A 23,599-nucleotide genomic window follows, 5' to 3' on the forward strand; every position below is an offset into this window, starting at 1 on the left:
TCAGAGGTAAATAAGCAATTTTAGCCTGGATTCCTGATTTGCAAAGAACTGAGAATTAAAATGATAAATCATATTTTACTACTTGGACAAAAAATAACGTTATACAGTGACAAAATAAAAATTATAGATTGGAAAATAATAGATATTCTTGTTCAGAGTTGAATAGGTGACCAGGGCAAGAGGTTGGAAGCATAAAGCGGTCATCGGCCCACAGCAATTTTGAAATCTGGTAGGACACAGTTCCCTAGGCCCCCTATTCAGAGGAAGGGAAATATTTATCCATTAGAGTCCTATTGTCCTTCCCTGAGAAAGTCCCCCAATCCATTGTTCTCTACTACTCCTTTAAGTATTCTCTGAGCTCTGAAGCCCACCCTCTACTGTATCATTCCTTTCTTTTAATAAATATTCTTTAGAATTTAATGATTTTCTCTGCCTGTTTAAAAACCAATCATTGTGAGCCCAAATACTTGTTTTTCTTTTGAGCCGTCCTTGTTCTTTTTAGTGCTTAAGAATTGGTCTGGAACCTGTGTGGTCTGCAGTTTGAAACCATCACAGCAGCTTAAGGGGGAGACAGACTGGAGTTTATTCCCGTAAATAGTTACAGTCTCAGAAACACACCGGAGATCACGATGAGTCAGCTCTGACTCAATAGCACTGACTGTGAGAATGTTATGTGCTAAAAAAGCTCATTTTTAGCCAGTCCATCAGATAAAAGCCATACTCCAGAATTCTCTGAGACAGATCCTGTAGACTTCTCTGATACTTATGATTACAGAAGGAAATGACCTCTGAGTCTGCTAGAGTTGTTTGGTTTACCTTAGTGAGCTTGAAAGGCCCAGCCTTAAATCCATCTTTGAAATTCTTAGCAAAATGTTTACAGGCATATTCTTAATGTGACCTGGACCCTGAAGACACAGTGTACTGAAAGCGCCCACACAGTTCTTTGGCCGCAAAATATTTTATAACTTTGTGATTTGTTTTGAGGAAAAAAAGTTATATTTCCCAAACCTGAGTCTTGAGTTGTTTTTTTCTTTAAATTCTGTTAGAAAATCACAGATTATTCAGAAAGATTGAAACAAATATTTTAAAGAAACGGATTCATTTTTTTAATAATTCATTCTAATAATACTCTTAACTAAGCCAGTCCACTAGACTCCGTCTCTTTTTTCCCTTTTGCTATACGTGAAATTTCTTCAGTCACAAAACATAAGTCAACTCTCTTTTGTGATCTAATAAGACTATTTTTACTTCTTTTTATTTTACTATCCCCACTAATGGTACCATAATGTGTTAGTCTGGGTACTTTAGAGAAACAAATCCATAGAAACTCATGTATGAGAGAGTTTCATATAAAAGTTACATGTGCATCAAAAAAATTCCCATCCCAGTGCTGCCCAAGCCCACAAGTCCAACATTCTCCCATGAACCCATATGTCCAACACCAATCCACAAAGTCCTCCTACATCTCACAAAACATACACAATGATGCCAATTGCAGAAGGAAAGCCGAGTCAGTGACAGGGGCCTCCACACGGGTGCTCCAGCACCCAGGGCTGCATCGGGGTAGGTCCATGTAGCTTCGCCTCAGGGATGTCTTTCAGGAAATTAGCCTTGCCAGCTGAAGCAAGGAACTGGCTAAGGCAGCTGCACTTGATCTGACCCTCACAAAGCAAGAAACCTGAGAACTAGAAAGGTGAGGCGCACTGAGCCATTTCGCCCTCTGCCCTTCAATTAACCCTACATGTGTTTACTGGCCAGCTTGGCACAATGAACTAACTGCCTTAGCCAGCAAGTCCACTAGACTCCTTCTCCTTTTTCCCTTTTGCTATAGGTGATATTCCTTCAGTCACAAAACATAAGTCAACCATCTTTTCTGATATAATAAGAATATTTTCACTTCCTTTCCAGCATCCATTAAAAGAGACCTCACTGGCTCCTGAGTTTCCCCAGGCCACTCTTAATAAAAGTCAGAAAGTATCTTTTGGTTGTGGTTTGTGTTACAGTTGCACTATATTCTGGTGCAAATTTTCCTATCAGTCATCATTTTTCTTATATAAAACAAACTACTCCAATTCCTATTGGAATAGATTCATAACAGTCTATTAGTTTCTCCATGTCTCTGGGTCCCTTTCCATGCATTGTTGACAGGAGTCATTCATCCAGCTGCTTTGAGTACCTCACTCAGCACAGGGGCCCCATTCTTCTCAGCACAGCCTGTCCTCACCTCGGACCTCCCTCTTCAGGGTCTTTCAAGAAGGCATCAATTTTCAGTAGAATGCGTGACCTTTCTGACAATGTACTGGTTATTTCTAAGGATAAGTATCCCAAAAGAGGAAACATCCACTGGTGAGATTCAGCCAGTTTTCCTCAGAAAATATTATCTAATATTCTGGACATCATGCTTACCTCCTCTCTTTTTCTTTTGATGTAAAAAAGAAAACAATTTTATAAGAATATCCATATGATGATATAGCTACTCCTTTCTTTTTCCTGGCCTTTTTGAAAGAAGCATATCATTGATGTCTCTGAAAGCTTCCAGGGAGGGGAATCGATTGTATTTGGGATTTGGGGGCAGTTGAGATCGTGCTACACATCAAACACCCATCCTGGTTTTAAGAGACCTGCGAGCTAACATGTAAATGAATACATCAGTTGGGAAAGGTTTAGTTGTGACTAGGTTAAGTTTTCATGGTCTAAAAGAGAAATGGAATGGGAGTAAAATAATTTAGCAGTTGCAGACAGTATTTGATTAATCCCATTTCTCCTTTCAACTCTAATGGCCACAGGTATCATTCCAGCATTACATTACTAAAATTACTTCTCATTAGTGCTCCTAGTTCACCCGTAATCCATTCTTCATGGGAAAGTACATGAAGGTTTCTATCACAATGTAATATTAAATGGATCGATTTTCCACTCCAAATGCTTAGTGGCAACAAATCTTTCCACAAATTAAATTAAATCTTCCCATCACTGTCTTTGATGCTTCCTACTAACAGCCAATATTAGATCTAATTCATATTCTTTTCCTGTGTTACCTGCACTCCTTATATTTCCTCCAAGGCTAGGGGTGGTTGTGGGTGGGTGCATAGCTATTTGCTTCTGTTTTGCTGTAACTGACTCTGTTCCATTTCTTTGTTAAAAATAACTGTTGGTTTCTTCATTAATGTGTTAATCTGGTCCTTTAGAGAAACAAATCCACAGAAACTCATGGATAAGAAAGAGTTTTATATAAAGGGTAAGTGCACATCATGAAAACCTCCCAACTCAGTGCTTCCCAAGCCCACAAGTCCAACATTAAGTCATATGTCCAACACCAATCCACAAAGTCCGCCCTTATCTCACAAAACACATACTATGATGCCGACGGCAGGAGGAAAGATGAATCAGTGAATGTGTAAGCATCTCAGCACTAGCAGGGGCCTCCACACAGCTGCTCCAGCACCCAGGGCTGCATTGGGGTATGTCTATGCGACTTCTCTTTGGGGATGTATTTCAGGAAGTGAGCCTTACCAGCTGAAGCAGGGAACTGGCTAAGGTAAGCTGCACCCTGGTCCGACCACCACAAAGCAAGAGACCCAAGAACTAGAAAATCAAGACTAACGAAGCCATTTATCCCTCCATCCTTCAATTAACCCCACATGTGTTTACCAGACAGGTTGGCACAATAAACTAACTACCTCAAATGTGCATAATTCTTTAGACATATATAATTTCTGGATGCTAATGAAATCAGACTTATACTTAACATCAAATATTTATCATACATCTAAATGAAAACACACTGAGTCCAATTGTATCTGATATATCATACATGAACAAAGGAAAGATATTCAATAAGCACATATAAAGAAAATACACTGACAATTACAAACCTCACTTTTGCAATTGATCATGTCATCATAACTGATAGGTTGAACTACCTTCTTCTACTACCCATTCTGTATTACTTTTGCCCTCAGCAATCTCCTCAGTTGGCTGTGGTTTTTTGCCTGGTGGGGTGACCCAGACCTTCTTTTTTGAGAAATGCAGCAATAAAGAGATGAGTTGCATTTGGCTACTGACACCTGTGGACTTGGTTTGTAGGAAAAAGAGGAGAAGAGGTGAGTGGTTTGACTGGTCTAAAGTTCATGACCTAGCACGAGGGGGCTAAGCTTGTTGAGTATTGGTGAGAGCCCATGGTCTAAAGGCAAAGCGACCAATGGGCACCCTGTGGAGACTGAGTGAGGCAGCCCACATTGAGTTGGCCAGAACCCAACCAGCTGGGGATTTTTGAGCCTGTGAACTGATGCATATTGTTGCTGACTTTATGGATTATCTGTCCAGATTTGACTTTGCTTTTGGATGCAGACTTCACAAGGTTCCAACTGTATTGTCTCCTCAGAGCACTGGGTTGATGTAACTGGGCAGTATATAAATTGGATACCCAAAATTGGGGAGATAAAGGCATGAAGTGGTTGGCTTACAAACTTTCATAGGTGGGGGAACATATTCACAGGATTATAGGATTAAGGTGTAGGTGTTACTTAATTGCAATGGTGAGGCTAAAGAATTATGTGCACATGCCAAGTTGGCAAGGGGTCGATTGAGGTAATTAGTTTATTATGCCAACCTGGCCGATGAACATATGTGGGGTTAGTTGAAGGGCTGAGGGATAAATGGCTCGGTGAGCCTCACCTTTCTGTTTCTTGGGTCTCTTGCTTTGTGATGGTTGGGCCAGGGTGAAACCGCCTTAGCCACTTCCCTGCTTCAGCTGGCAAGGCTCACTTCCTACAATCCAGCCTCAAGGTGAAGCCAGAAGGACCAATCCCGGTGCAGACCTGGGTGCTGGAGCAGCCGTGTGGAGACCCCTGCCAGTTCTGAGAAGCTTTACACGTTCACTGGTTTGACTTTCCTCCTGTAGTCGGTGTCATTGTGTGTGTTTTGTGAGATGGAGGAGCAGTTTGTGGATTGGTGTTGGACATATGACTTAATGTTGGACTTGTGGGCTTGGACAGCACTGAGTTGGGAGGTTTTCTTGATGTGCACTTAACCTTTATATAAAACTCTTTCTTATATATGAGTTTCTGTGGATTTGTTTCTCTAAAGTACTCATACTAACACATTAATATTCATTGTTAATGCTATAAAAGGAAGAATATAAATGAATATGAAACAAAACCAAACAAAAATCTGGAGACAGACATGAAAATATTTATATATTTGCTTAAAAAGCAACAATCACAGTGTACAAAATATCTCAGGAACAATTTACTTGGGTAGATATTTAAATGGATGAGTTGTGAGACATAAAGTAAAAATTTCATTTAGAGATAGAACAATTATTTTTCCATAGGAATATTTATTTTCTGGACTGTGAACTTTGGATTTTTAATTGTTTGAATGCATTTTAGTTTGTTTTAGAGAAGAGTTAACAACCTGATTTATTAATTATTAATTATAATTTAGACCTCATTTATTTAGGTATTTTGGAGAGATATTGTTTTGAAGGATAATGTGCAAACAAAGAACATTTAAAACATCCATGAAAATATAGACAAAATGTAACTGGAATACAAAATATGTTCTACTTAGTTTATATAATTTAAAATTTGTTAATTAAATATTAAGTTCTCTTAAATCTGGAAATTACAGTGACTGGAATGACATTTAAAGTATAGGATTATAGTTTTAATACAAATTCAAACAATAATTTAAAAATCTTAATGTTCATGTAAATACAAGAAACTTATTTTATATTTTCATAACATACTTCATAGGGTCAACAGATATTTATGGAAGCCATAGGAACACAATTTCAAATGTATAATGGATCTTCATGCTAAATATGAACAATTATTTATATTCTATTTAGCTACAGAATATTTAAGGGTTTATATGTTTTTAACTACCTATTAATCTCAGGATCACTATAAGTTTTCTATGAGTCAGATCATCTTGATGGCAATGTGCTTGAGGTTTTGAACAGGTACTGAAGGGGTAGTGTTGTATTTGTATGTCTTGGCCTCATGAGGAAAGAAAGAGCAACACTCAAACCATTTAAAAGAAGTCATTGAATTGACATGAAACATTTTTTATAACTTAAATCTAACAGGAACATATTACTGAAAATGTTACATACTTATACACACATAAATGTACATAAAGTAACACATTATTATGTTTTTGAATCGTGGGTTTTATTTTAAGGAAACTTGGAAGGCCCTAGACAAAAATTTAACCATTAAATAAAATTGTATTAATCTCTCTAATCAAGAGAAATTATTGCTGTCAAAATTAATGAATAATTAGAAGTATCATTGATCACTTTATTTACCTTGTAGATGAATTCACAGCAGGATTTTTTTCTGATAAGGGATAAAACTTTTATTTGTTCATAGTTTTAATTTTACCATAAATCATATTTTCAATGTTATATTTAGGAAAATAAATTAGTCATCATCACGACTACGTGTTCGGTAACATTTTTATTAAAATAGCACAGAGTAATTGTAAAAGTATTTACAATTCTTTGTTTATAAGCAAATTGAAAACTTTAATTTTGAAATTTAGAAAAACTGAAAAAATTTTAATATTTAAACTGCTGTTTATGCACATGAACTTGTGTGTTTATATAAGGAAAAAGGTTATGAAATATGCATTACTATTTATATTTTCTAACCTCATTTATTCTCCTTTATTACATGGATCATTTGAGGATAAAATGCTTGACATATTCTACACTGCCAGTAACCCTATCTAAATTTTTATAAATATCTGCCAGAATTCTTTATAAGCTCACTTTAAATTATCTGACCACTTGACACTATAGAATACCATGGTTACTTAAATTTAAAATTTTTATTTTGCTAGTACATTCTGAAAATGAATCAATTAATCATAAATAAAGGCATCAAAAAGCTTCAATCAAGGTTAAACCTAAACTTGAAAGTTTCTTGAGAATTTTTAAAGAAAATTATAATAAAATGTAGGCACTACTGTTTTCAATGGAATTTGATGTAGAAACCTTCTATACATTATTAAAGAGACTTTGCTTGCAAATCACACTGTGATTTTTAATATATTATTTAAGTAGTTAATATAAAATAATGTTAACATTAATATAAAATATTTTATGAATTATTTTTCAACATTAATATAAAATATCTTCTGAATTTTTTATCTACAATAAGAGATTAAAAGATTGTTTTAAATCATAATAGTGACTTTTTCTACATTTGATTATTTTATTGAGTCGTTTTTATTTCTGTACTCATGGGGTTGACATTGAAAATAATTCAATTTTGAGTAATTAGATTGATATTGTTGTAATATTTATTAAGATTTTCATACGTTTGACAATATGGAAACAGACTCAATAGACCAAATCCATAATTATGCACATGTTGTGTTGCATTGGTTTTGTCTAAATTAAGCAAAAATCATTAGCATTTTGTATAGTCACAACCAGCATAGAGCGCCACATACTAATTGATAGTTGCATGAACAGTGAAGAGGCCATGTCTCACCTCCTCCAGCTGCACAAATATTCGGAGAATACATCTTCAAGAAATCTCCTGCTGATTGCCGTAAGGTAGTTATGAGACCGACTTCCATCTGTCTTTGTTCTTTACCTTATTCAGTCAGCAACTGCATCTCCCAGGACATGACTTTCAAATTGGGTTCAAGAGTTCATTGCATGAATGCACAAAAGTGCTTGACACAATTGATGTATGTATGGATTGTGATAAGAGTTGTATGAGCTCCTAATAAAACGATTAAAAAACAGACAGAAAAGAGTTCATTGCAATAGTCACACATAACTCACAAGTACTGGGGCTGCTTAGGGAAGTTAACATGTAACCCTAAGCTAAGATCAGTAAACATAAGGACACAGTCATTAGTTTATAGGAGAAACTCTTAATCTGCAGCCAAGTCTCTCCCTAGTCCTCAGTCTCTGGTTCTCCTTGTCCCTTGGCTTCTGCCTGGGTGGCCTCGGAAGTCAGCCTGCTACCATGCCTAAGGTCTCATCCTCTGTTCCATCTCCTGGTCTCCTTGCCTCTCCCTTGGCTCACCACTGGCTTCTTCCCTTTGTTCGAAGGTCTTTGTGACGCAGCCTCTTGAGTCTGGTCTCAGCCTTCCCCACTTCAGGAAGAGAGTGCTGCACTGGCGGCTCTTCCTGCTTGATGCTCGGGGACTTCTCTCTGTGTGCCTCCTTTTAAAAATGGTCCATTCTTCCATGGAGGTGTGGTTTTGTCTGTCAGTACATCATACTTCCTAGGGGGGGGAATGTTAGTCACACCCTCTACTGCAGTGGATACTCGGAATATATCTCACCTTAATCCTGAAACAGAGAACTCCCTTCCAAATGATAGTCTAGCCATAGGCTGCTGAATTAAGGGTCATCGATTTGAAATCACCAGCCAGAGTAATTAGCCTCGGAAGCCTACAGAGGCAGTTCTATCCTGTTTATAAGGTTAATGTGAGTCAGAATCGAATCAATGGCTGTGAATTTGAAGTTTTTTTTAGCATATGACATTATTGTTAGAAAAACCATGCTAATCAACTCTTTCTCAATAGTTCAATAATAATTTTAAAAGAATGGTGGCCATGTTTTTATTACTTTCATTTTATTGGGGGCTCTTATCACAATCCAGACATATATTCATTGTGTCAAACCCATCTGTACATCTGTTATCATCATCTTTTTCAAAACATTTTCTTTCAACTTGAGCCCTTAGTTTCAGCTCTCATTTTATCCCCATTTAATTGGACTCTTATTCACATGAATGCCTCTGAGAATCCCAAGCTTCTAATGATTAGTCCTTGAAAAATGTGCACAATAGTTTGATTTATGAAAAACAGTAAAAGGAGACGTAGTCTAGATTTTGGTAAATCTTCACAAAGTTAGTAAGATCAAATTTGGATAAGTCATACATGGCAAAGATGCTGTGGTATTAGAGGGGAAAGCCAGAGGGCTCCTGAGATGGCAACACTTGCTCTCACCTACTTTAGGTGCTATCGTGAAGGACCAGCCCTAACACCAAAGCCACGGGATGGAGTCAGTTCAAACTGATCGAGAAGACTTTATAAGACAGCATGCAGTTGCCCATTTTGGGATTTTGAGGCTATCAATTTCTGAGGAGCACAGAGCCTCATCTCCCACGGAGTGGCTAGTGGCTTCAGGTTGATGATCTTGTAGTTAGCCACCCGGAATGTGAACAGATGCCCTTTCGGAAAAGACTAGGCCCTTGAAAAAAGGACATCATGCTTGGTAAAGTGGAGGGTCATTGAAAAAGAGGAAGAACCCCAGCAGGTGGATTGGCATAGGGCTGAACAAACAGACTTCCTTCTAATAGCCATTGTGAGGTGGCTCAGGCCAGGCAGGCTTTCCTTCTGTTCTGCATGAGTGAGCTACAATCGGTTTAGCATCCCTTTGGTGGCAGCTCCCACCTCCACCTCCCACCACAGCAATAACCACAAAGTGATGCATTAGGAGGAGGCTTCTTCTTTATTAGACTTTGGAAATACCATATTGTTTAATTGAATAAAATAGCTCTTAATGAGACAAAAGAGAGTTAGATGCCAAGCAATCCAATGAAGCAGTGGTCTCAGTCGTTCTGTTGTTCAGAGTCCCAATGAGTGTGAACCAACTGGATGGGCCTTAACCGCAGCAGCAAGATTCGTTTCAGCCTCTCTGTTCTGTCTTATCTACCGCAAACTACACTAAAATGAGTTTTTACACAGTGGGAACAATGAAACAATAAAAATTCAACGATAGCAGAATCTGTCAATTGTAAAACAATAAAATATTCAGAGCAATGAAGGCAGTTGCTTGTCATTGGTAAGGTTTAGAGGAGGGAAATCAATATGTATTTCTCTGAGAGAACTGACCCAGGCATGTGGTATTGATATTTTCAACAGGATGAAAAGATTTTTACGGAAAGACTTTTTACTTTCTTAAAAAAAAAATTTCCCTAAAAGGCAATCTCTTTATTAGGTTGATTATTATACCATGACAATAGCTATTTAAAAAAATACAAAGTTTCTTATGTTTGCTGTGAAAAATCTTCAATCTAAGCATTACTATAATTGGCTATGATCTGTTATAAAGATTGATCAGTTCCAAGTATATTCAATTACTTCAACAGGCAGCTGTACTTAAATAGAATTTTTGTCTTCTGCAAAGAGAATGGAAAAAACAAAACAAAAACCCAATACAACATTTCTTATCCTCCGATTGGAACCCAAGATGCTTGCTGATCATGGCATTTATTATTGGCACCTTTAACAATTCCGTTTTCTTCTTTGCCCTGGAGCCCTTGGGGACAAATCTATGGATTAAAGAGACATTGCTGCGGGTGACTTTTGGTTGTTATTTAACTTTGATGCCGCTGAGACCTCTTTAACTAATGCTATCTTGCTGACCTTTGCCTCCAAGTGGAAGGAATTCATTTGAAAATGAAATGCTTCTTAGAGCATTCCCTAGTGTTGGGCCCTTGCTCTATGAATCTTCCTGGGCTCTCCATTGACCTCAGGGCACTCTGACTTTACAACATTTAAATAGCTATCATTTCCTTTTAAGACAAATGCGGGTTAAAATGAGCAGATGCAGACTACTGACCTCTTTATTAATTTGATTTAAAATGCTTCTGCCAGTGACATAAATATAAATGCCACCAACACTGAAATACGATTTTATTAAAAGTAACAAGCACACTAGCATCCGTTTTAATTGTAAGATTGATGTACATTACCCTTTCAGTTTCTGTTCCTTTTTTTCCCTCTTAAATAATAGAACTGTAGAACCAAGAGAGAGTTCGTTAAGGCAGTGGGGAAAAAAATAATTTTTGTAGTAGACTAGAGGCAAGCCAGTGTATTATGTAGTATGCAATAAAAGAAAAGTAAAAACATCTTATAGAGTAATATTTCTCTATTTAAGGTAGTACAATAACAAAAATAACTTATAAGAAATGTTTTATGACTTATAACATGTATCCATGTAGTTTAGTACAAACATCACGAGTTTTGATTACATTGTCCCATTTGAAATGTCCCATTTGAATATAATTATGTATATGAACCACTAATTTATTAAGATATCCGCAGGGTTGGCAGTTCGAAACCAACAGCAGCAGTCAGAAGCAACTCAACAAAATGTGTCTTTATTCACTTATTTTTGTTTATGTTGTTATTGTGTGCCACAATGTCAATTCCCACTCCTGGCAAGGCTGGGCTTTGTACTTTACTAAACAGTTGCAGTCTTGGAAACCCATGGGGGCTTCCTGAGTCGGCATTGACTGATGCCCGAGGGTTTGGTTTGGGGTATAGTCAATATGGTGATAAGTGGTAATTCAAGTGAAGGAAAGTCTGATTCTTGCTTCCCAGACCACCAGATAGCCTTTCATTTTTCTGTCTTTTTTTTTTTCATCTGGCCAGTGACTATGTTATTTGTGTTAGTCATTGTCCACTCTGGCCTAGTATTCAAATTGTCACCAAAGCTGAAGTCCATATCAGACCATCTGCTTGGTCATAGATCTAAGAAAAAATAATTCTAGTCTGGCCGTGATCTTGGTTCTTTGATGGCAACAGGAAGTCGCTCATAAATCGGGTTCCTCAGGTCCCTTTATATATTATCAGTCATCCAGAGCAAACAAAATTCCTACAACAAGGACTATACTAACCATTTAAATGACAACTTCTGTTCCTCTACCATTTCAGACACATTAAAAATACCAGAGTATCTTTAGTCATCTATTAGTTAATGAGACTCCTGGTCTGGCATGCAACAATTAAAGAGAGAATTATCAAGAAGGTATGGTAAATATTATAATGTAAACTGGTATGAAAATATGACGCCTCTGTTACTGAAGGGGTAAACATAGACTGATGTCAGGGAAAGAACTTTCATCAGAAGGTTTGATTTATACTATTACAGTAGTATAGGATTACCCTAAGACGCTAAACAAATTTAGCTTATGCTTTTGAGTTAGAATGGGGTCAACAAACTCTGGGATTTGGAGAGGTAGATGCTTAATAAACCAAAAAAAAAGCACAAGTTTAATTGTGCTTTCTTACTGATCTATAGTGAATATTATAAATAGGTTGCACCACATCTTTGCATGGTGAAAAACATGTGAATGTGACCACTACAGATTAGTAAATTGCCCTGTATTTACTTTGCTTACTGGGAATTCCTGTCAGATATTATTTAAAAAATTGTTTAAGGTTTTTCTTCTGTAGGAAGGTACTATGAGGTTGGAAGAAGGACAATCATCAGCTAAACCAAGAAGCAGACTCTATGATGTGTTTAAAAATCACTACACCGTGAATAAATTATGTATCAATAGTTTCCTTTGCTTTAGTTGAAGTGCTTATTGCTGCTTGGTGCTCTTGAGTTGGTTCCAACTCACAGCACCTGCGTCCTCCAGGACGGGCGCGGTCTGGTCCTGGGTCACCTGCGCTGGTCCTCTTGTCCGAACTCATTGTGGAAACCCTGCTCTAATCCATGTCATCAAGGGCCTTCCTCTGCCTGCCCCTCCATTTTACCAGGCATCCCGCCCCTTTCCAGGCAATGGTCTCTCCTGATAGCTTACTCCAAGAATGGGAGACAAAACCTTGCCATCCTCACTTCTAAATACATTGTGGTTTCAAAGCAGCAACGGTGTCCTTCAGGATTCTACCTTATTCATTATCTTTGCTGATCAAATAGTCTCGGATCTGGACTATGTAAAGAATATGGCATCAGGATCGGGGAAGACTCAGTAACAACCTGTGACAGGCACAACTTGACCAATCACTAATGTCATGAGAAAAGAAGGTAAGATCGAAGCTGTCAAGAATTTCAGTTTACTTGAATCCATTATCAATCCTCGTGGAATCAGCAGTGAACAAATGAAATGCCTTAATCAATTCGACAAACGTTTGGCACAAGATATATTTTAAGTGTAAAGAAAGCAGCGGTTGCTTTGAGAACTACCGTAAGCTGCACCTGACCCAGTGCATGGTATTTTCAAAGTGCACAGGCGTGTGAGAGCTGAACAATACAGATGCATTTGAATTATGGTGCTGGTGACGGTGCACTGCCAGAAAGACAAGTCTTTCTCCAACTAATACAAGAGACTGCTTACAAGCCGGTCTGGTGAGACTTCCTCTCAGATATTCTGGAAATGTTATCAAGAAAGAGCAGGCTCTGGAAGAGGAGGTCATGCTTGATAAATTAGAGGGTCAGCAAAAACAGGAAGACCTCTAGGGGATGAGTGGGCACGATGGCTGCAAGAATTTGCACAGTCTTCCTCGGCCTCACTCCAGGGCCTTCTCGCTGTAGAGTGCCCAGGCGTCACCTGAGGATAGATAAGGGATTCCGCGTCCCTCCCCAGGAAGAACCCACTTTCTTCTGGGGCCTACACAGTGAGCTAACAATGGGGAAAAAAAGAATTTACGCCATCACAACAACTATAGAGAGCCCCTAAAATGTCTTATGTTCAATAAACTCTAATCAATTTATATTATTGGCTGTTTATACAACAAGGATAAAATAGCAACAACAACAAGTAGGTGAAGATGTTTTAGGACTGGGCAATGTTTTATTGCCATTATTTTGTACATAGGGTCACTATGAATGACAACCAATTCGGTGGCATCTAACAAAAACAACTGTTTCTGAAAAGACCACACTATAGTTATGCATTTGTTTTTCGTTTTAAAAAGATATGACCCATACAGTGTTTTAAAATATTTTATTTTACTGTTGTTGAAATACGTGTAGCAGAGCAGACACACATTTCCACTCCCAGTATTTTTTTCTTGTTTTATTGCTCTAGGGCTGTTTCAGATTCAATAGTGAGCATCCTTGTCTTATTCCAGATTCCAAGAGAAAAGCCACTAGTTCTTCTTCAGTAAGTATAATGTGGCTGCTGGCTTTCACATACAAATCATATTGAGGAATTTCCCTTTTATTTCAATCTTTGGTAAACTTTGCTTGCTGTGGTGAACTTATTCTTCAATCATCAAAGGCTGTTGGGTTTTATCAAATTCTTTTTCTGTATCCATGGAGATGATGATGTTGCTATTTTCCTTTGTTCAGCTGATGTTATTTTGGTTGATTTTCTAATGTTGAAGCATCCCTACATTCCTGGAACAAATTCCACTTTTTCATGATGTATGAATATTTTAATATGTTGTTGGATATTGTTTGGAAATGCTTCCTTGAGGTGTCTGTATCTATATTAGTAGAAGATAGACTGGCCTGTAGTTTGTTTGTTTGGTGTCTTTGTCTTGTTTTGGTGTCAGGGTTCTCTTTCTGTTATAGAATGAAATAGGAAATATTTATTTCTCTCTGTGGGGACTCTTTAAAAATATTGTCATTTCTCCTCTAATTGTTTTGTAGAATTCACCAGTGAATTCATTTGCTCCAGGATATCTTTTTGTTGACAGGTTTTTGATTCCAGATTTGATCTCTTCACTCGTTCTGGGGTTTTTGGAGACTGTTTTGACGTGAGTGGATTTGGGAAGGTTTTGAGCATTAAAGATTTGTCCACTTTATTTAATTCATATAGTTTGATGTCATTCATTATATTCTGTCATAGTTTCCTTTATGCCTGTCAAATTAATTATGCTGTGCCCTCTTCCATTTCTTACTTTTACGGGACCTTCCCCCTTCCTTTGTCAGCAGAGCTAAAGTTTTGATCATTTAATCGATCCTTTCCTTGTGTTATCCGATTGTTTTACTGTTTCTGATATTTATTTTTGTTCTGATTTTTATTATTTTTTCTCTCTTATACGTGAGTTTCTGTGGATTTATTTCTCTAAAGTACCCAGATTAACACAGTGACCTTGTTTTGTTTCTCTAGAGAACCCTATCGAACACAATTTCCATATTTTCTCTCTTCATTATGATCTTGTATATTGGTCCAGATATTTAGTTTTTAGTTTCTTTACATAGAGTTGCAATCTATACTGAAGGCTTTAGTCTTTGATTATCATTAGAAAATTCTTCAAATCTTTTTGGTTTGCAGCAAGCACATTTTTTGTCATTGCATATCTGGCTTGAAATTTCGGCAGTTCCTGACAATGTACTGCTCAACTGTTTTTTAAATATCCTCAGCAAAATATTATGATATAACAATATATCATAGAAGTATATAGTAATACAGTATAATAATATAATATAATACAATGATATAATAATAGTTTAAAATTCTATATTTTCATGAGACTTTTATGTCCTGCTATGTAAATGTTATGTTGGTAATTTAAACATGTTTCATTAATGCTGGTACAATGTTGTATTTACTGTTATTTTTAAAAGATTATTATACATATATTTTTGCTACCAATGTGTAATGTCAATGTAAATATTATTTATTAACATATAGTGAATGAAATATCTAACATAGTCTCTAGTCAAATATGCTTATTAAGTATTTGAAATGTGGCTAGTTAAATTTAGATGCATTACAAATGAAACATATCCTGGATGGTGAAGCCTTTGTATACATATACAAATTTTTAGTAATGTTAAAATTGATTATATACTGGAATGATATTTTAGAAACATCACTTTAAATATAATGCTAGTCAAAATAATTATATCTTCTACATTTAAAAAGTGTGATGTCCAAAGAATTTAAAATAACATACTTAGATCCATTGTGTTTTGTTTTTTTTTTTGAAGTCCCTGGATGACAAACATTGTTAGACCTTGAAGTACTCACCAAAAGGTTGGCAGTTCAAGCCAACCCAGAAGCGCATGAGAAGTAAGGGCTCATGACCGGCACTCAAAAAGTTATTTGAAAACCTACAGGTCAATTCTGGGGCACCATGAATTAGAAACTACTTGAAGGTAAGTAACAACCAAAGCAACATTTGTCTATTACTCAGTCTATTTTCTATTGCTTGTGTAAATTTAAAGCATTTGTTATGTACAGTAATAAATCAAATAATTTTCTAATGATTAGAACATTTTTTAAAATCATTGCTTATAAAATACTAAGTATGTAATAAAAATACATCTTCTGTGTTTCACAAACTAGCCTTTTAAATCTCACAATTATATATCAACTCAACCATAAAACATGTGCTTATGGGATTTTCTGATGAAACAACTTTTAATTGAAGAAAAAACGCAAATATCAATAAGATTATTCTCTTATTCAAGGAAACTTGGTATCACAGTGTTTAAAAATTCAACCACTGGGCAAGAGGTTGGTGGTTCGAACACACAACCTATTTTCCTCTAGGAAATAAGAATGTTAGTCAGTTTCCATAAACATTTATTTACTCTCTATAGGGCAGTGTATTTATTCTTCCATTCTCCATGAAGTAAAATATATACTTAAATACTGAGTTCTTATTTTTATAGCAAGTGACAAAGTTGTGAAATGTGCCCGACTTGAAAGTCTATTTACTACTTCAAAATAGTTACATTTATAGTGGAGGCAATACATTCCTTTTTTCTGCCTATGAGGAGATTCCAACCCAGCACTTACTTCTACTGAGCAACTCCAGCATGATGTTTTACATATGAACTAGTAGGCTGCCTTGATACATCCTCCTTTTGGTTTACAATTAGCAGACTAAGTCAATGGCTCCTTTTAAAATATTCCATTTGAACAATGGCAGTAAGTTCTTAAAATAAAATTGGTAACAGATATCAATTATCAAAATCTGTCCCTGGAAAATATTGGGGAAACATCTGAAAATTAATTCTTTTAGAGAAGAACACATTATCATTCTTAAAAATTACATCTAACTAGTGATTAGTTAGTTGGGTGTACAGATTTTTCACTGAGAAACTTAGTTTTTACTAAGAAAACTGCTTCCCCTTTAACATAATATGCAGTGGGAAAAGATGTGAAAGTTTTCCATTGTATCACATCCTTTTTTATTCTCCCTCTATAATTTGGGATACTATAAAAGTATTTTATGAACATGCTTTTCTTACATATTTACTATTTGTTAACTTCATGATTCTGAAAAAAAAATTCCTTCAGAGGATGTGTATGGGCTTGAAATGTCTTTATGTTTTTATTCATTTCTAGGATTTGAAGTATATTTTAACCATAATCATGTCCCTACCTGTGACATGGTTTTCTTCTTAAAATAAAGGGAGCAATATAGAATCAATAATAAAATAAAATAATTAAAAATTTGGTCAAAAAATTTAGTTTACTTAAATGTGTCCTCTGTTACATATGAGTTGATTCAGAATTTGGTATGCCATTGGTAATTAATTTATGACAACTTGAATTCTGAAATATTTCAAAAACACTGTAGAGTGAAACTACATATTTTAAAATCAGAAAAGATGTTCATTAGGGTTTTATTCTCTCACAATACTTATTACATCTGTACAATGAGAAAATAAGCAGAGAAGCTGGCTTATATGAAGAAGAATATGGTGTCAGGATTGGAGCAAGGCTTATTTACAACCTGTGATATGCAGATGATACACCTTATTTGTTGAAATTAAGGAGGACTTGAAGTACTTACTGATGAAGATCAAGGATTACAGTCTTCAGTATGGATTACAACTCAATATAAAGAAGATCAAAAACCTCAAAACTGCACTGATAGGTAACAGCAGGGTTAATGGGGGAAAGGTAGAAGTTGTCAAGGATTTTGTCTTGCTCAGATCCACAATGGATGTTCATGGATGTAATAGTTAGGTAAATCAGCTGCATAAGACATCTTTAGAATATGTTCCTTAGAAGATTTTACATTAAGGAGTAAGGAAAGCCTTACACAAGGCATGATAATTTCCATTCCCTCATATACATGTGGAAGTTGGACATTGAAAAAGACTGAAGAAGATTCTATGTATTTGAATTGTGGTGCTGGAGAAGAATATTGAAAGTACCGTAGATGGTACCAAAAAAGACAAACAAATCTGTCTTGGAAGCCAGAGTGCAAGGATGGTGAGACTTAATCTTAAATTCCCTGGACTTGTTGTCAGAGGGACCAGGCCCTGCAGAAGGACCTCATGTTTGGTACAGCAGAGGCAGTGTATGGTAAAACAGAGGGGTGTGTGTGGTAAAGCAGAGGTGTGTGTGGTAAAGCAGAGGCAGTGTTTGGTAAAGCAGAGGGGCGTGTGCGGTAAAGCAGAGGGAGAGCTAAAAAGAGTTGCAACAATGGCCTCAAGCTTGGGACCCACAGTGAGGAGGGCTTAGGACCAGGTGGTGCTTCACTCTGCTGTGCATGAGGCTCCCTGCAGTCGGAATCCACTTGATGGAGCCCAACAACAAGGAGACAAGTGTCCAAGTCTTCATGTGATGAACGACTGCTGCTCATGCCTCAGGGGGGAAACTGATTATCTCAGGTTCATTGTCCAATAATCTCCAAATAATATCATACCTAATTTGACCATATTTGGATTTTCAAAAAACAATCTTGCTTTCAAATTGGCTAATATGTTTTCTAATTCCTTACTGTTGACTTGCTCTTTATAAGATTGCAGAACAGGAGCACCTTTATTTGAACAAGAAAATCTCAGCATTGGTTTATAAATGGTTTCTGAAAACTGATTCTTAAGAGATGACATCTCCTATAATTGTATCTGAGTATTATCTTATGTATGTTCTTCCAGAAATATATTCAGTTGCACTGCTGCCCCTAGCTATTTTCATTTGTTGCCCAGATCCCAACTCAGAAAACCAATGAATTCTTCTTTTACATGCAACTGTTTTCATTATCTTTTCTGTTGCACGATTAATTGGTCTTTAAGGGTTGACTAGATTCCTTCGTGTCATAGATGCTGTTTTAGCTTATAAATAGGTATACGGCAAGATGAATAGTCTTACATAGTTTGAGACCCAAGATATGATTTTGCTTTGACTCCACAAAAATCAGGATATTGATTATATTTCTCCGTGTCAAGGAACCCTTTATCCTCACCATTTTTAAAAGTCAAATTTTATAGAAAGCCAAATCAATGAATATATATACATATATATGCATATATATATTTACAGCTCCCCAATGAAATACCAAAATTAAACGAGCAATTTTTTCTGAGCTGACGTTATTTTAAGGATTCCTGATCCCTGTGCATTAGTCATTGTGCTGCTAAAAGAGGTAGCCAATTGAAACACACCAGCGACTTTGCAGCTCAGTCTGCTACTAGCATGATTTAAGGTCCTATGGATTGAAACAGCATCAATGGCAGTGGCTTAATGCTATTTTAATACTAGAGGCAAATACTTGGGTGTCAGGAACCAAGTAAGCTTAGAAAGTGAATTACATAATAAATACTGTAGAAAGCTAATTGTTCTGGTTTCCAGATTGTGAACGTCTATTGATAATTTTAAATGGAGCCTATTGTGTATCAGTCAACTTAACTATGTGGCTAATTTAACTATATCTCTGTGTTGGTGGTCAACTGGTTAAGCTGCTAACTGAAAGGTCAGCCGTTTAAGCCACCCAACCACTCCAGAGGAGGGCTGTGGAGTAGTTCTACTCAGCTTTATATGAGCATATGAGTCAAATTGATTCTAAGCTAGTGAGCTTTGTAAATAAACTTTACATAAGGCAAATCAGGTTCATTAGTCCTGATAGGTTTTACAATTTGGAAATCGATTCCAAATCCTAGCAAGTCCCTGTGTTTCTGAGTACAAGTGCTTCTTAGAGTTGTTTCCACAGTATATTTACTAAAGCTGATCATGGGGCTTTATTCCCCATTGCGCTGTGGGTGGATCAGAGCTACCCATGTGTAATCAGGTAGTTGGGCGCCGCTGTTTATGTCACGTATGGAGCTTATATAGTTGTTCTCTTACACATTTATGTCAAAGGGGAAGTTAGGCTAAAGACAAATATATATGTGATAGTCTCTCACTGCTTACAGAAATCTGATCTGTTTTAAAGATAGATTTTTCTTCAGCATTTCATTAAATGATGTTTTCCCTAATTAATTCTTAAACTTTTATTTATCTAGAAATGTATAGTACATTCCGATGACCAACAAACATGCAAAAGCATTTTAACGTGGAAAAATGTAATTTCTTACTCAATGTTATTTTCATATTGTAATGTTCAATACATAACATTAAATGACAATTCACAGCCCTTATTGAAGTTAATTTAAAGAAAGTATTCTATTACATAGCCTGAAGCTCCACACAGTTTTAGACTGTGAAAGAAAGAACACAAAAGCGAAACAAATGTAAATTTCTATTTCAGGGACTTTTCTTCTTTCTGATTATCATGGATGTATTAAATAAATATAAGATGCTTGACAATGTTTCAGAGAATGCAAATTTGTTATACATAATTTACAGAAAGAAAATATTTCAGTTTTATTTATTAGAGTAGAACCCTGGTACTTGACTGTATCAGTACTTGACATAATTGGAATTCTATGCGAAATGTAGAGAAAATTTTGGATTCGACCTCAACATTAGAATCTGACCCAACACACATGAATTTGTTAACAAAAGCAATTCGGGTTTCAGTCATTCACAATTAGTTGGTGTTGTCAGTGCGCGTTGTTTAGACCTTCCAAGCATTTTGCGATAATTTTCCTAGTTTTTTGTGGCTTTTTGTACTGTTTTTAGATAAGAAGCGTGGGTCCTAAGAAATTTTTTTGAAAAGAATAATCATGATAAAGAACTGGCCAACCATGTTATCAATATTGTTGATGGTAATTCAATAAACACTTTTAGAAAACAGTGAAGGAAACACCCAGTGCAGACCACATTAGACAGATTCTTTTTAGAGATAGCCAGCCAGGTCTTGGTAGAAAAAGGCAAAGAAGGGGAAAAAAAAACTCCTGAAAAGCAGTGAGCAGTTGATTTTATGGATGGGGATTCACCTTCCAAACAATGGCTCTCTCCATGCCTCCTCTCCATATCCATGCCCGCAGATCCAGATCCTCATTCATTTCAAGGTATGGACCATACTGGTTATTAAAAACTTTTAAAATGTTGTCTTTCTTATTTAAATTATATTATTTAACTCTGAGCATATTTACTTGGAATTTCTGTGTAATGTTGTGTCTAAAAAGGCAAGGTTAGGGTAAAAACTTGGTGGTTGTGAATGGATTAATTTGTTTTCAGTTATTTCTTATGGAGAAAATCCACTTGGAACTTGACCGCATCCCATCTCAACGCTCCTTCTGGAATGGTCTGGGATTCTATTGTACACGTCTCAATACAAACCAGATAAGGACTTGTAATGAATATCTCACTGAAATGAACATAATAAGATAAAAAGTATTGCTACCAAGATTAGATAAACTTATATTAAACAAAATTATAATAATGTGAAAATTATTATCTCGACATAACTTTTATCTAGGTTGATATACTTCTGAAGGTATGGCAAAAAGCTGTTTTCTCCTTAGGCAAATGGGACAGGGCCACCACCTTCAATGGTTCCCAGCCTGTGGGTAAAAGGTGGTGGCTTAGCTATGGGAGAAGAGGAAGCAATGGCTGGTCTGTCTCTCCACCTCAGATAAACAGACACTGTCTGTGCTCTGACTAAAGCTGCAGAAGGCAGTAGCCTGTAAACTTATCAGTTACTTCCTGTTCCCAGCCTCATCCTCTCCTCCTTCCCATGAACAACTTGGCTGATAAGCTTCCTTATACACCTTTGAATTGTGGACTATCCCTTTGTGTGTAAACCTGTCATGTGTTGCAAGCTCTGTGCAGAGAAAGTATTCAATCCTGTGTCTAATGGAGTCTGGGGCCCTGAGGTGTCTATACTGCAGAGATACCCCAACCCCCAACCCCACCCCAAGCTTTTCGCTATCACTTTTGTATAAGTTTTCTCCTGTAGATTGTACCCTCTCAAACCCTTATGTAATGTAAGATAAAAGTCAGTCTCTACAGTCCTGAACTTACTCTTTTTATCTCTCTGACCTTCCCTGAAGGATGTTTCCCAATTTGAATTATACATCAAATAGCAGTCCTAGCATCTTCCAAGGACACATTTTGTGTATTCATCAAGGTTGGAAACAGGAAGAAGTTTGAAGTGGCAAAGTCAGGGTGATAGGGCAGATGAGATAAGGTTTCCCAATGAAATTCTCCTAGGACAGCCTTGCTGCCCTGGAGGAAAGAATACATGCATTGTCATAATGGAAAAATGACTTGCTGTAAATGTCCTGGCCTTTTCCTCACCAATGCATGTCTCTTTTTAATAGAAGTCCTCATAATAATCCCTGTTATTGTCCTGTGTGTTTGAGCAAAATATATTTAGATTATCCCTCCTTCAAAATACATCAAAGACCTAAGTGTAAACCTGATAGCTAAAAAATTATCAATGAAAAATTAGGGACAAACTTAGAGGTCTGAATACATGATACTAATATGTTATGATAGATAACTGAAAATACATAAATATTCAAAGACAAACTAGATGACTAGAACTGCCTGGAAATTAGACAATGATGTACATCAAAAGAGAACACAGAGCAGAGAGAAACATTTTTGGAAATGACAAACCGAAAGAGATATTAAATTCTAAATTTTATTGAAGACTTAATTACCTCAATAAGAAAATAATGCATAATTCTATTTTAAAAAGGGAAGCCGGCATAACTAATCATCTCTCTAAAGAAGACCCGCCAACTTGAGGAAATGCTCATGATCATTAGCCGTTAGAGAGAAGGAAATCAGAACCACAGTGAGTTATCATCTCACACCCGCATCAGTAGCAAAGTTTTAAATGAATAAAAACTTTTTAAAGTGCTGGAGAGGATATAGAGATACTGGAAGATTTATCTACTACTAATGGAATAGTAAAATGGTACAGCCATGGTGGAAAATGGTCTGATGTTTCTTCGGAATTTGGGAATAGAAATAGCAGATAACCCAGGAATCCTCTTCTTGACATACATGTTAAAGCAATGGAAGTCATGATGGGAACAGATATGTTTACCATAACACTGTTTGCAATGGCAAAAAGATAGAAGCAGCCTAAATGCCCATCACAAAAACAATTGATGAGTACACTATGTGACAGTCACACGATGGAGTATTCTAAAGTGTCAAAGACTAATGATGAGTCTATAAAATATCTAATAGCATGAATGAACCTGGAGTATATTATGTTGAATGAAATTATTCAGCAAAGGACAAATGCTGTATGAGACCATTAATATAAGGGAAAAGGTTTTCATATTAAAAGAAGCTTTCTTTTATAGTTATCAGGGGTGAGAAGAGAAAGATGAGTTGCTTATTTAGAAAGTGGACCCCTGTTAACTTGGGTGAAAGAAAGGGCAACAAAAATGATAGACACAGAGGAAGATTGAGTTGAGTGAAAGGATTAAAGGAAACAAAAGTAAATATTATATATACAATACTAAAATATGAATGATCTAGCACTAGATGTATGAATATGTGTGGATGTGTATCTATATGCAGGCTGAATGAGTGTGGAAGCGAGAGTGGGAGTCTCTATGAATATATTTAGGTTTGGCAAAGAACATATGTATGTGCATGATCATTTTCTTTGCTGAAAATATATCAATGGATATAGTAGAGTTTATACCAGGAAAAATTATGAAAACTTCTTAGACACAAACAATTATTACAAGGGAGTGAGTAGCTGGGCCTGTGGTCTAAGGGTCATAGTTTCAGGGGACAAATAGGTCAACTAGCACAATATAAACCCCAGAGACAATGAT

General features: G+C 36.3%; 1 protein-coding gene and 1 non-coding gene across 2 annotated transcripts in view; both read left to right on the forward strand.

The window, feature by feature from the left end:
* The window catches only part of LOC142423931 (large ribosomal subunit protein eL33-like), a 107,922-nt gene that overhangs the window by 49,418 nt on the left and 34,905 nt on the right, over positions 1-23,599 (forward strand). The gene's annotated exons all lie outside the window — the stretch shown is intronic.
* On the forward strand, positions 13,271-13,402 carry LOC142425280 (small nucleolar RNA SNORA49). Its single transcript, XR_012779627.1, has one exon. It is a non-coding gene; the product is annotated as a small nucleolar RNA SNORA49 (small nucleolar RNA).

This window comes from Tenrec ecaudatus, chromosome 13 (assembly GCF_050624435.1).
Source record: "Tenrec ecaudatus isolate mTenEca1 chromosome 13, mTenEca1.hap1, whole genome shotgun sequence".
Taxonomy (NCBI): Eukaryota; Metazoa; Chordata; class Mammalia; order Afrosoricida; family Tenrecidae; genus Tenrec; species Tenrec ecaudatus.